The sequence below is a fragment of the Poecile atricapillus genome, chromosome 2, assembly GCF_030490865.1.
Source record: "Poecile atricapillus isolate bPoeAtr1 chromosome 2, bPoeAtr1.hap1, whole genome shotgun sequence".
Classification (NCBI taxonomy): domain Eukaryota; kingdom Metazoa; phylum Chordata; class Aves; order Passeriformes; family Paridae; genus Poecile; species Poecile atricapillus.
The window spans coordinates 118,109,327-118,124,471 of NC_081250.1; positions in this window are offsets into that span (position 1 = coordinate 118,109,327).

Consider the following 15,145-nt stretch of genomic DNA (forward strand, 5'->3'; position numbering starts at 1 on the left):
AAGATGAAGTGAGCTGCCTACAGCAGATCAATGCCAGTTTAGATTTTATTCCAGGCATCATAGCTGCTTTAAACCACAGCTAGGTGATAATGTTTGCATTAGCACCTGTTTTTGCCATGCCTACTGCATTTATTTTGCATCAGGACTCTGCTATCATGCAATACCTGTTACCTAATTTGGAATAGCAGCAGTAGGAGTTTCACATTATTCTTCATGATGATTCCCATGTAGTTACATCCTGAATGCACATCAGTCTTTAATAACAGCTATTCTTGTTCAGTTCACAGGTGTGGTGGGGTTTTTGTGTTTTGGAGGTTTTTGTTTGTTTGGGGTTTTTTTGGGGGGGGTCATTTTCTGTTTGTTTTTTTCTTCTTTTTTTCTTTCTTTCCTTTTTCTGGTGAAAATATCTAAGACAATGCTGATTCAATGTTTGAACCCTCCACACATACTTGAGGGGAGATTTTAATTTCAATCTTGTCTTACTATCTCACCTTCACAATTGTTCTGGTGTACCTTCTAAAGCCACTGAATGCTTGTTGGCGAACAAGCATTGATGTTGGAGCATGGATATTGAAATGGACCTTGGACCTCAACAGTTTTGTTTAACCTCAGGTGTGTTGGACCTCAACACACTTCTTTTTTTAACATTTGCCTATGTGGGCAGAGAGCAAGCAGATTTGTCTTCTTATCAAAGGATGCTGAAGGTTTTCAGTTTTGGATATGAAGAGTGCTATGTCCTTTAAATGATGGTTCATAGCCATTTTTTTGGTGCACAAAATTCTGCTTAGATCTGTCAGAGTTCAGTGCAATTTACTTCTTTAATAATAACAGATTTAACTGGAGGTTGTTAGGCATATGTGGAAAGAGATTTAGCTGAAGACAAAAAGGCACTTGGAACCACAGGCTGTGTTCTCAGTTTAGCAAACCTAGACTCTTACACACACAAACAAAAATGAGAGTCCAGAGACTAAACGCAAATGGAAGTGAGACTCAATAGATATGCTAGAAGCCCTAACTGCAGCCAGACAACTTCATATTGTTTTCATGCTAGCACTGCTGCTTCTGTACCACCTGTAGAACTAAATGTATCATGAGCAGGGACTCAGCAAAAAACATTTGCTGACCCCATCACTTATACGTAGTGACACACCTCCCTGTATGTCAGTGCTGACAACTAGTCCCAAAACATAGAAAATCAGATGGTAAACTAAGCTTCCAGAGATTTTATACATAATGTGAGCTCTTTGAAGTGCATTGTGTATTCACGTCTGCTGTTTGCAATTTCCAGGTCCATGGGAAGCCTTTGTGGAGCAGATGACATGAGGTATGAGCAGCTGCACAGAGGTGGTGTGAAAACAGGAGAGTTTGGAAGTCTTAGTCCTTCTCTCCTTTCTGGTCTCTAGTCTTAGAGATTCCCTGTGCCTGGGTTGTTCTTAGAGTAACCTGTGCCTCTGTGGTGTATTGCATCTGCACCTGGGCAGCCAGGGTCCTGCTTATACCAGCTTCTGAGGTGCATTCAACCTCTTATCTCTTCCCTTGATAAGGTTGTTTGATAGCTGCTAACTGAGCTAAAAGATCTGCAAGAAGAGAAGAAATTCATATGTGCCAACAGGATTCCAATCAATTAATGAGGTGCTGTTTGGTATGATCCTGCAATATTTCTGTACTCACAAAAAATGACTGCTTTCTTTAGACAGAAATAATAGAAATTCTTATTTTGATGGATCTACTAGTCCCTGGTCTAAGCAACAAAGTGAAACTCCCAGGAAGAAATGTGTATACTTAGATAGAGCTCTGTAGAGAAAACACAATTAAAAGCAAGATTCTTAAAATTTATAGAATCTTAGGTTAATATAAGTATGGCACTGACTTAAAAATAAAAACACAATCTACATTTTACCTGGATTTGGGTATCCCCTCTGAAATTGAAACATCAAAATATGGACTTGTTCTTGCTTTTGAATTTTTTAAAAAATTGAATTTATAACTGATATCTTGGGATTTAGGCTTATCAAAAGTTAGAGTAAAGCAGAATGAGTATTCTCTTCATTTTTTAATTAATTAACTGCTAGAGCTGTAACTTGATGGGATTTTTGCATTGGACAGCAAGGAAGGAACAGTAAGCTCCTATCCTTTTAAAGACTGATTCTTCTGAAATCTAATAGCAACAAATTATCTGCCTTAGCAGATTTTCCACTGTTGTTCATTCAAACGGATGTGCAAAAGTCTGGGGACTTTAGATTTTAGGTTTAAAAAAATAGGTTTTTTTAACTGCACTCTAAGACACTGAATCAAAATTAAAAATTTGCATTATGTACAGTAATTACATTCCAAATCCTGTTATACCAGCTAATTCCTCAGCTGAGATTATCAATGTTTTACTTAAATGTATAATGCCTGAATTAAAGTATCATTTCAGAAGTGTATTTTATTTTTTCAGAAGGTCACTGAGACCTTTTATGAGTCATTACAGATATTCCTAATCTCCTTAATGTTTTTATTTTGAAGTTTTTCTAATGTTAATAAAATGAGGTTTGCAAAAGAAAAGCTCTTTTTTTTTTCTTTCTTTAATCTTATATTGCATGTTTATGGTGTGAGGAGAGTGTTTTAAACTAAAACAACCTTAATGCAATCCTCCTGGTTTGTTTTTCACTCTTGCTCCCACTCATTCATTCAAATTATCCATTTGTTTCTGGAAGGCTGGCCATTTTAGTGCCTTCCTAGAAAAATTATGGCCATCATTTTTTGTTTATAGATCCTTACAGTTGATTTGAAACAGCTCCTGAGTTTAAAATGCAGATACCTATTAGTCTGATGCAATAGGAACTTACAATTAATTTAAACATGTAAGTTAAAAAAGAAAAAAATGAGGAGAAAAGAAGGGTGAGGATTTTGAATTAATGTTTTAAAAACATTTGGGTTAATATACACATTTCCAGTATGCAGTATATTAACCTCTCTTTCACTTCAGTTTTGTTTCTATCATTCTTTATTTTCTGCAATCTAATAATGACATTCTTAAGTCCTAGACACAGCATCAAATGCAAGCAGGGGCACCCTGGCATGTCTGTCCATTGTAATTACTTCTTTAAGGTTTTTTTTTGTTTTAGTGATGGGTTGACCTTCTGAAATTCCAGATATCATGTAGAAATGCACATGACAACATGGTATTATATGCTACAGCAACCTTCAGCTTCCCATATGTACTTGTCCTTCCTGATTGCCATTTGGATGTCTGGGGAGTTCTCAGTTAGGGGTGCTGAAATGATGAAGTAGATGCAGAAGCTCTGTCACTTCTTGCAAATGTAATGTCTGACCTTCATAGCTGTACTCTGCCACTGGGGACCAGAGATAAACAACTCATCTTGTTGGCACTTCTATTCCTGTGGGCAGATGCGCACTCATGAGATCATCAGGTTGAAGTCACTCTATGAACCCTGACAACTTAACTGCTTATTAGGAAAGCATTAAAAAGAAACGGCAAACCGAACAAACAACTGAGCAAACCGGCTTGTGGCTGTGTTTGGGATAATTCTGTTTGGTGTCACGCACAGAAGTGCCAGTCCACTCCACAGCATGGTCCCATGTGGCAGCAGTCTCTGGTCTGAAAACCATGGCCACTTGTTGTGGATATGGAGCTGTGGCTGGCTGTCAGGTGCTTGAGATACATCTTCAAGCCTGAAATAGAATGTTCCTCTGATGACTGGAGACCTGTGCTGCTCTTCAGAAAGGCTGAGCGCTCCCCTGTGCCAGTGATATCAAAGGTTACCGATGCCTGCAACCAAATTTATCAGAGGTTATTACTCAGGCCATGTAATTTTTTATATCCTGCATCTTTAATGCTATTAAAAGAGGCTGACTTACTTCAGGGGCAGCTGAACGAAGTCTGGATCTGTTCACTCTCCCAGAGTCTACTAGTTCATAGTTGAAATATTTGCTTGTACCAAGTTTGTATTAATTTAATTCATTTTGGCTTCAAAACACTTGAATTTTTTTTTCAACTGTATAATTCTAGGACCATTTGTAGATATAAAACAATGTGTGGGAATGAAGTCCTCAGTTAAATGGCTTTCCATGGGCCAAGCATGATATGATACTATCTACCTTCAGAGATTTGTTTTCTTTCTCTGATTAATGACAAACAATAGATCTAAACCAGTAACTATTGAGGAGTTTTTCATGCATTTCATATCAATTATTGCTGTTATACTTGTTGCAAGAGATATCTGATATTATTTACTTGAAAAAGAATATGGATAATATGCAATTAGGATGGCTGCTTCCTAAATACTTGATGCAGGGACCTTTTATTAGTATAGTAAAACAATACTTTCCAAACAGTGGGATAGAAGATCTCGTCTAGTAAATTGTATCATGTTTGATATCAGGTTGGTCCAATGGACACAGTGGGAGTTGAAGTGTCATGAGATGCTGTTTTTACATTAGATTTAACATTGTTACTTCACTGTTTTAGGCCTTAGATTAGCTCCTTTCTGAATGGGAATGGCAACACCTCAGTTTGGGGAATGAGCTGATGCCTTGGAAATAAAGGTGCTAGAAATAAATAATCAACACTTGTTCTGATGCTGATAAGGGGGTTAAAGAATAATATCCTTAATCTAGATAAGCCTTTTTAGCAATTATTGCACTTTTAAGTCTTTTTTTCTATTAGATGTAGAGCTTAGGAGCCTATATGGGGAGCAAGTGAGATGGTACTCTCCATTACACCCAAAAAAAGTCCTTCAAAGTTATAAGAAGAAAAAGAAACTGTGCAAAAGAGGAAGAAAAAACAAAATCTAACATTTTCAAGTATTCACTTTTGAATATGGAAGATAATTTCTGAGTTCCAAAGCATGTTATTTATCACACTCAACTTGGAGCTCAGGGGAACTTCAGAAGATATGCTGCTTAAAATTTTATTCAACAGAAAGTGTGATAAAAAAATTAAAGATTAAAAGTTAGTCACAAATAATCAGAAAAACAAGGCTTTCCCCCAAAGCATATCTTTAAATATTAACTACACTTACTTTTGATCTTCACACTTAATTCAAATTCAGGATAGATTCCAGACTCAAACTGAAAGAAAACGCTGGTATTTTCCCCCCTTCATTTGCAAGATCTCTGCTCAATGCCATATTGCTTGTTTACTTCTCTATGATGCTCCATTTATCTAGTTATGTTCTATAACACACATGCTTTAATATTTTATCGTGGAAGCTGGGCTCCTGGGCAAATAGAAGGTTTCATCTCTTGAGGTTGCCTAGATCATAGGCCAAGAAACTAAAGCCATGCTTTCCTCTGACTTGAATGTGAATTAATACTTCAGATTTCATTTTGGCATCAACTACCAACTCTACATGCTGCATGCTCTCTTTTCCTTGCTCACTCTCTGGCTGTAGATCTATCAGTGTTGATTTCAGCACTTGGGTTTTCCCCTTTCCTCTTCACTTTCACTTCTCCAAAATCACTGGAAATCCTACCTGTTGCAGCCTGCAACCTCAGGATCTTGTCCAGGGAAGCAGCAGGGTTCTGGGGACCAGCATGAAACACCAACGAGACGGGCTCCCGTTCATGAAACCATTTATTCAGCATGAGAACAAACTCAGGTCCAGAACAGAGAGCCCCGAACAGAGGCACAGCAGGGGTTTTTGAGGGACAGAATCGAGGGTTTACACCTTTGAGGGTGGAGTTCAGGGTCAGGGACCACTAGAAACACACCAAGGGAGAACCCCCCAGGGACTCAAACCCAATCAGAACTCCTGGGCCGCCCTTCACAAGGGGTTTGGGGTGGGACAATGTAACTCTTTGTCTCCCTGAGGCCGCTGCACGCTGCAACATCTGCTCCTTTTTTATTTTTTTTTTTTTTTTTTTTTTTTCAAATTTTAATTAGGAGCTTAAAATGTTTCCAAACATACACCTTAAAATCTCACCTCTTCCACAGAGCACCCACTTTGCTTTGTGGGACACCAATAGCTCAATAACAAAACACATTAAGCAAACAGAAAAAACAAAATTGAAAACAAACACTTAAATCTCGGACTACGCCGGGCAAATTAAACGGTGATGGTACTTAATGCAAACATAATTTTTTTTTTTTTTTTTTTTTTTTTTTGTTCAGTCTCTTCCACTTTAGGATTCTCTGTTAGGAAGGGTGCAGCTCTTAGATCTCCTCTTACGAGGGGCAGAATTCTTCGATCTCCAGCTTCGGCTCCGGCTCCCATGTGGGCGTCGCCTCTTTAGATGATCTGGGTGAAACGCTGGCTTTCGGAGCTCGGTTACAGTTTCGATTTCCCCGGAGGAGGTGTTGCCCACGATGGAGAAGGCACAGCCCCCAGGGGTGGAGCACCGAACAAAGGGGTAGGAGTGAAGCAGGAGTTACTGGGAGGTTCGGGAAGGGAAGGTTTGGGACCGGAAAAGAAGGAGCGAGGCGGGAAACAAGGGATCCCAGACCGCGTGGCCGGCGCCATCTTGGGATGGGGGGGGGTCCGGGACTGACTTTCCCGGACAGGGAACGGGGAATATGGAAAGACAGGGGGTGAAGGAGGACACGGAACAGTGGGCAGACGGCAGCAACCCCGAGCCACCTTGGCTTTTTTCACCCTTTGTCCTGCCCTTAGGAACAGAGGAAAGGGGAAGGTACAGGGAGGTATACACCAAAAAAAAAAAAAAAAGGAACTTCACAGAAGACAGAAACAGTCCACCGGAAGAGCCATACCGTCCATAATCGTCCATAATGTTGATATAATTGTCCATAATGTTGGTATCGTCCATAATCGTCCATAATGTTAATAGAATCGTCCATAATGTTGATATCGTCCATAATACGTCTCGTTGGGTGATGTTAGGTGCTTGTCCCAGCGTCTGGTCTCGGCTCCCACACCTCCGTAATCCCTTTTCTTCCCCCATGCCCGAGGCACTCTCAACCCAGTCTCCCTGCCAGGTACTCTCGAGTCCTCCTTTCCAAGGCGGGGGTCTCGCCGGCTCTCAAGCCATCAGCCGGGGACTTACGAGGTGTCCATGGAGCCGGGTCCTGCTGTTCTCCTGGTGCTTCACTGGATGCCCGCATTCTCCACCATTTGTTGCAGTCTGCAACCTCAGGATCTCGTCCAGAGAAGCAGCAGGGTTCTGGGGACCAGCATGAAACACCAACGAGACGGGCTCCCGTTCATGAAACCATTTATTCAGCATGAGAACAAACTCAGGTCCAGAACAGAGAGCCCCGAACAGAGGCACAGCAGGGGTTTTTGAGGGACAGAATCGAGGGTTTACACCTTTGAGGGTGGAGTTCAGGGTCAGGGACCACTAGAAACACACCAAGGGAGAACCCCCCAGGGACTCAAACCCAATCAGAACTCCTGGGCCGCCCTTCACAAGGGGTTTGGGGTGGGACAATGTAACTCTTTGTCTCCCTGAGGCCGCTGCACGCTGCAACACCTACCTGCTGTCACTTTATTTTCCAGTTCTGTGCTAGGCCATTTCCTGCTTCTTTCACTTGTACTCCCTTCAAACAACTCCCATGAACTCCTGATAATTTCTTTCTAGTTCCTAGCAGTGATAATACTGACTTTGACTACACATCCTTTGGAAATCCAGACTAGTTTCAGCTTTTATTCCTTTGTCCCTTCTTTTCTCTCTCTCTTTTTTTTTTTTTTTTTTTTTTTTTGACAGTTTTTCAGAGACTGGTTTTATTTCTGTAATTGTAAACTTACTCTCTGTTGTCAAATTACTTTCTTCTCCCCAGTCACCCCCATCCCATCTGTGTGATATCTCTTCAAGAATAGCCAGCCATTAACTGAATTCCCCAAAAGTCTATATTTTTAATCTTTGCATTTATATAAATAAAAAAAAAAAAGCATTCATATATATATATATATTTATATATATATATATATAAGGAAACGGGTAATATATTAAAAGAGGATAAACTCTCCTTTCTGTTATATATCCACTGATCCACAACACATTTTTATCTTTAAGGCAACTCTGCTTTCTTACTTTCTTCAGACCTGTAAAGGACACTGTATTTTTGGGTATTGTCTTCTCCTCTCCTGCACATTATAGCCAATAGTTTTTGCTGCTGTTTTTCTGATATTTTGTGATATTTCCAATCCAATTGCAAATTGCACAGGTAGCTTTTTTCCCAATTTTTTTTTTTTTTTTTTTTTTTTTTTTTTTTTTTTTTTTTTTTTTTTTGTTGTGTATTATAACATCTATTTTGGCATTGGAATTGCTGCCTTACTTTCTTCAAAGGACACAGTTTCCAACTTTGTCAAGATTTTTTCCTTCCCCTAGGCCATTGCTAAGACTTTATCACTTCTTTAGCACATTGTACACAAACTCCATTTCACAGCTTCTTCCCAGCCTACCCACCACTTCTTCCAGTGTGACTGTACCAACTTCTTCCTCTGAAGTAACCTAAGATGCCAATTTCTTTCTATCTTTTGATTTCATTTTCTTGAAAATACCATCACTCTCTTTTCATAGTGCCATCTTATCTCTCTGCCCTCCTTCAAAAATCTTTATCTTCTCTCTGCCTTTTTGCAGTGTTGTTAGGTGATGTGACCAGAAAGGCTGATACTGACCAGAGGCAGGCAGCTCAAGTCTTTGTGCTACCCCCACCAGGAGGTGAGGTTCAGCTGGTTTTTGCTGCCTGGTTTGAAGGAGTCATCCCTAGGTAGTGCCTGCTGCCCATGGGAGGGAATGAGGGCAGCTCACTGCATTCTGTGATGTGAATCACACAGGCAGCTCAGAGGAACTTCTGGTATTGCTGCCAGGCTGATTCCCTGGCCAACTGATAGATGAAATCCTCCGTTTGTGATTTCTTCTTCTGTTATCTCAGAAACTTTGTAGGTTCCTATATTGTCGTACTGCTAAAAGGAGCCCGCTCCATAACCTGGATCTTGTCATAGCATGAATAATATAGATGTGTCAATTTATAGCTTAAGGTTTATAGAGTTATAGTTTACAAATTAATGATTACAGAACAAAGATTTGGGTATTTTTTGTTTGTTTGTTTGTTTTGTTGTTTGTTTGTTTCCTAAGGCACAATCTTGTTCCATTGAAAAATTCTGAAGACTCATTAAATCACAAAATCTACATTCTTTCTTAAAAGAAAATCACAGTATTGGGAGTAAATTGTTTGTTACTCTTACTATTATTATCATTTTGTTCTATCTACAAAGCTTGATTTTTAATTGAAAAATTTTAGCCAGTTCTAGAACTGTGAAAGATATTCTGCTTTTGGGGTTGATACCTGAGTTTTCAGAACTGAACGTTTTTCCTTCTCATCAGTTAATCCCAAAGAAATGCACAGGAAAACTCACTGCTGATGTTTCAATCTGTATTGATCAGCTGACCCACCCTTTGGCCAGGGAAAATGAAAAAGCACTCACACTATGCTCTCTTTGTGTAAATAAAAAGTTTGGCACTCAAAGAGGTGCCAGGAGGGTGCCAGGAGTGTGTGCTTGTGTTGCTGTGCCTTTCACCAAAGACTTCTCTGATTTCATGGAAAACCTAAACTGAATAAGAAAAGGAAGAAAGAGGAAGTGAGAGGAAGAAAATGTTGTGGTGTATTGACTTTGCATTGTACTTTTCTTTTTGTTTCTTCTTTTGATTGCATAGATAAACTGTCAAAAACAACAAAAAAGTATTATCCAACTTTTTAAATGTTATTTTTAAATGTTACCTGTAGATTCCCACCAGTCAATGGAAGTTTTTTCTCTGTCTTTAACGAAGGAACATTTAAGACTTGTGTTTTCTTGTGGAAAGGACAATCCTTTCAAAAAAGGAGCAGTAAGTAATATCCATGAGTGCTGCTGATGATGCTGGTGGAAGGCAATGTGCTTTCCAAGTTTGTGGTGTCTCCAGGTGAAAACAAGTACCCAGCTGCAGCTCTGGATCTTGCGAAAGCATTGCTTCCAGCCTTAGCACCTCATGGTTAAAAATACCACCCATGATTTATTTATCTTACTTAGAATGCAATGTGTACCTTTCTGTTTGCCGGCAGGTGGCAGTGGTGTAGGAGTGTTAAGCATGACCAGCAAAAACCCAAGGGCTTTGCTGCGGCTGTTTCCAGGCTGCTGTGTGCTCAGTCTCTTCCAGCTGCGAGGGAATTATGAGCATATTTCTCCTTGGTCTGCATAAGTTGATTCATCTCATCAGCACTTTCTGATCAATTGATACATTTTTGAAAGCGTGTTTTTGGCAATTGCTTTCTAGTGTGTGAAATGATATCATCTTGAGTATTGATGAAAATGGATGCTAATGAAATAAACAGAAGCACTTTTTACATGGCCTTTCCCTAGAGACACAGGAGCATTGGGCATCTTCAAGCATTTTTTCCTCTTACAAATGTCCAGGTGAACATTTTCTGATCCGTGTATTTGTCTTTTAAAAAAAAAAAATATATATCTGTTTGCATCACAATGCAGGATTTGAAATCGACTTGTTTTGGTAACTTTCAATTTTTAAGCAAGTGTCGCGCTGCATTAATCAGCAGTGGCTTTATTGGAGGGAGATATAACGAGCTGTTAACCCCTTGCTTTCAAGAGTGGATATGGGTCTTTCTTCCATCTGCAGTCCTGACTCCAGAGCCTCCTCCTGCTCAGGTCAGGGCTGGAGGGGTTTGCACAGTGTGCTCTGCTGATGAGCCAATGCACAGATGCAGAGGTAAGTGTGTGTTTTGGTCTCACACTCAACCCCCCTGCTCAACTGCTCTCTAAATCTGAATATACCTGCGCTCTACAAGTTTACTGATTTTTGTATGTTAATTAAAAACGATTAAAATGCGTTCAGTGCCAAGGCCAGCATTGTTTTCATTTTGCAAGTGTCAGGCATCCCACTGCCTTTTTTTGTGCTTGAGCCTTTTCAGGATTCAGAAAATTGACTGTTTTTCTGCTTGTGTCCCTGACAGTGGGCGAGATGCAAGACTGACAGAATAGGGTGCCTCACAAATTTGGCTGTTGCTTCTGCTCTTCTTTTTACTGAAGAGCTGAAGTCTGATATCATGGTGACTCTCTTTTATGTAACACCTTATTTAATAAGTGCACCAAGTGTTTCTCAGAAGCTCCTGAAGTCAGCAGCTCAGCTTCACTACACCTGGTCAGGAGCTGGCTTCCCTGTGGGTGGAGGAAAGAGGCAGGTTGTCTCCAGTCATGACCAGGGTCGTAAGAACATCAAAACAACTCCCAGAGGCTCTTGCAGTTTTGTTGTGTAAAGAGGTTTAAAACTACTAGTCTCTAGACTTTTGGTGTTGGCTTTTTGGTCAGATGACTAAATTTAGATGATGCAGATCTCTAGCACAGCTAGGATTTTGAGTGCAGAAAATTGACTTGTGTAGCTATTCCCCATCATTCTAGAATTAAAAAAGCACCAAACAAAACCCAGCTCATTTGAGAAGGAATTTGAGGGTCAAGCAGTTATAAAAGCAATTGACTGAAGTGGGATGTCTTGCACAGAATTATTGGTCTGGAGGAAAACATGAAAACAGTGGAGAAACTGATAACTGTAGATCAACACTGTGCAAGCACATATTTCTCTGCAATAAATCCTGGCCTAAACCTGTCTTCTGACTGAATTGCAGTAAGTATATAAGTGTAATTTACTTTTAAGTGTAATTAAATATGATACAAAAAGCTTTTGAGAGACTCTATATTAGCAATGACAACCCTAATTTGATTTAATTTTGTTGTACTTTGTTATTCCCTGGGTTAACTTCTTGTGCCAATACAAATCATGGCCCTGCTATGTGGCCACAAGACCTAAGCAAAGGGCAACCCATGGAGGGGATATTGAATCACTGGTCCTACTGCTTCCTGGCCTCTGAAACTTAAGAATCTATGGTTACTTCTTTTTTTTAAACTTGTATCATGTTTAGGTAGGCAGTGCTAAGTAGCTGCTGATATAAAAATTGCTTTGGTCTTAAATTCAGAATCTTTTTTGGAAAAAGATTTTTTCTTTGCATTTTTATTCATTTACCTGAGGAGCAAGAGGGAGCAGAAAGTTTATTGTCAATTATCACTTGTCAGCTAAAGCCAAGCATGTAATTGCTTATGTATGGTGAATTTTATATAGGTCACTGACCTTTCTGGAATATGCAGTAATTAGGATTTTCTACTTATTTTGATGTTTCATCTAGGAGGCGTGTGGAGGAATTCTGTCTGCCACTTGGTAGCCTGCAGGTTATTTTATGCCTCAAAATAATTGAAAATAGGTAGAAGAATGAGGAGTTGTCAAAGATTAAATTAGTTCTTAAAGAAAAAAATAATTCTCAAATACACATCGTGATTTGGTTGTTGTTTGCAAGCACTGAGCACACTGGGGTTCTGGGATGGGAATACAGAGTATTACAGCAATGCAAATAAAGACTGCTCGCACCTTAATGATTTAACATAGTGCTCACAGGGCCAGTGAGCTGCATCAGTCAATGCTTTCTGTAAATACCAAAACCTGTTCATGTGAATAATCAACATGCTTATGTAGTTCCAATATTGTTTGCTTTGTACTATACCTTTTAATTTTTGATGACGCTGCCATTTTGAGAGAGAATTAACGTAGTGTATTACAGAGGAGGCTTGTTGTACTTAAGGTGAAAATGGGCTCACCGTATCCAAAAATGAAGTAAGAATTTGAGCATTATTTCTCTATTCCCTATTAAAACCTGTCCATGAATAAAAAAGGAGGTACAAATTTGCCCATGGAAGAGTATGTGTGTCTCACAAATATGCAAGCATGCTTAGTCCTCACTCTCATGAAGAGAATAGGGGCAAGGGGGATTGTACTTTTTCAGTCTTCTTGGATGAAAATTATATGCAAAGTTCAAATCCAAAGGAAAACAGCTAACAGGTGTATAAATTGGGGTACTAGAGGGAAGAGTAATAACCTGTGTGAGTGGTTTTGTGGTTATTTCATCTCTGCCTGGGAGGAGCAGTGAGGTCTTAGGCTATCCAAGTCAGTGAAGGGGCTGGTGCTGTGTGACTAGAGGGGCTGGGACAGGGAAGTAGGGAGAGGGAAAAACCTTGGTTGCTGTTGGAAGTGTTAGCAAGCAGCCTGTCAAAAGCATGGGGAAAAGAAATGGGTGACATTGTGAATAAAGGCAAATCTGCTTGTCATGGCAGGCAACCATTTCAGTGACAAGAAGAGCCCTCACACCAGCAGCACAGGGGTGATGATGGTCTCTGGCATCCCACAGGGACAGGGCAGTCTACAGGCACTGTCAGAAAGAGATGCCAGTTCCCTTTCTAGGTGTTGTGCAAACACACAGTATCTGCAGCTACCTTTTGAAATTGTGTTCTTGCAATAATGTTATAGCTGTGTGAGATATGCTCATTGTTTGTGAAGAGGGAACTTAAGCAGACAGGTAATGTTGCTATGTACTTTGTGTCCTCTTGATGGAAACCAGATTTTTATGAATCCAGTGATGTTTTGGAACACAGTAAACTCTAGTAGAAAATGATTTTTATGATTACCAGAAATGCCATAACATTTCAAGGTACTAGCTTCTGTGGATAGATTTATATGTCTGAAAAATCTTTGAGGAGAACAGATGTGAACACTGGAACCAAATGACAGCATCTATTTCTAACATCTGTCCCTTTAATTTTCTGCATTTTTGTGACTCTGTCTGGAATTTTGGGATGCTATATCTGTCATATGCCAACAGATGGCAACATTATAAGTCCATTTTTAAAGATAGAAACAACCAACCTCTCAGCTGCTCCAAATTTAGTCAGAAAAAAAAAAGTAAAAAATTAATTGCATCTTTCTATGGATATAAAATAATTTTGTGTGCCAGTTAAAAACCCATCAAACTACCTCAGAAAATCCTCACCAAGAAACTCCCCCCCCATTCACAAGTACAGTTCCTTATTTTTTAATAATTCTTCAACACCTCCTGTATTTCATTCTTTTGCATACTTTATATTAAATTTAATATTCAGTGTTGTTTGACCTGGTTTTATTACGTTACCCTTTCATGAGTATGTATGAAACAATGTTCAGTGATGTTTCCTAAGCCTTTTGGGATCCCAGAAGTAATAAAACTTTAACATAGATAGACATCTCAGGTGTTTTCTATTGTTTTCCTTAATGTGTTTGTAGAATGTTTTATCAGAAACAGCAACACAGAAGTCACAGGGTGACTTCTCCTTGTCTCACATTATACAGGAATCTGATGAGATGAGCCATTGATCCTGCTAGCTTAAACATGACGCTTTATAATAAATAACGCTGAATGGGATTCAGACCGAGCCTTCACAATTTCTGAACAGAGCGTTTTTTGGCTGGCTGCAGCTCCCTGCTCGCATCACTGAGCCATGCATGCTGCATTGATGGGTTGGGAGGCTCATGGCAGCTTCTCCAGCCTGCTCAGCAATTCAGAGAGTGACTCCAGGGGCGGTAGCACAGCAGTGTTGGGTGATGAAATGAGGTGGAAAGTGAAGATACCTCAGGAGGAAGACCTTAAAGTGTTGCGGTAGAGGTGCAGCCTAATTGGGCAAAATCTTTAGGGGATCACCATCTTGCTTAAAATTATTGCTTTAGAGCTTATCATTTTTTTTTTTTTTCTGTGAGTGTATAGTTTTAAAATGTATATTGTAGATCCAGCAGTTCTGCTTTTTAGTGTATTATTCTAATTTAAAGTATCTTCATTGAAACAAAATATATTTCAAATATACATCCTTCATCTGTTTTATAAAAAAGGAGTGTTCCTTGAAATTAAATTTGTAAGCAGTCTGTAGGGATATTCTGCAACCCAAGGTGTAGGCAGTCAGAAATAAGGGCAGTACTGAGAACAGGGACAAGCTGTAGATAGGGTAGGAGTGTTGCTGGTGGATCAGCTCCTCCAGGATAAACTTTATGTATTAATACAGCGAGTATTTCTTCATCTTCAGGTGGATAGATGCATGGGAAAGTGTTTGTTTGAGGTCATAGGTTTTACCAGGAGATTCTGAACATTTAAAAGTGAAAAATCCTTTACAAATGTGGATGATTATTGCTATTATAGTGCTTGTTGTTATAAAGTGTGTGTTTAAGTGTCAGCACCTACTTAGAGTTCTGCAGCACAGTATCCTTGAACTGAAGAGTTCAAAGAATGTAATCCAGGCAGGACTCTTGATTTTGCTACAGAGCAAAGACTAATGACACCACT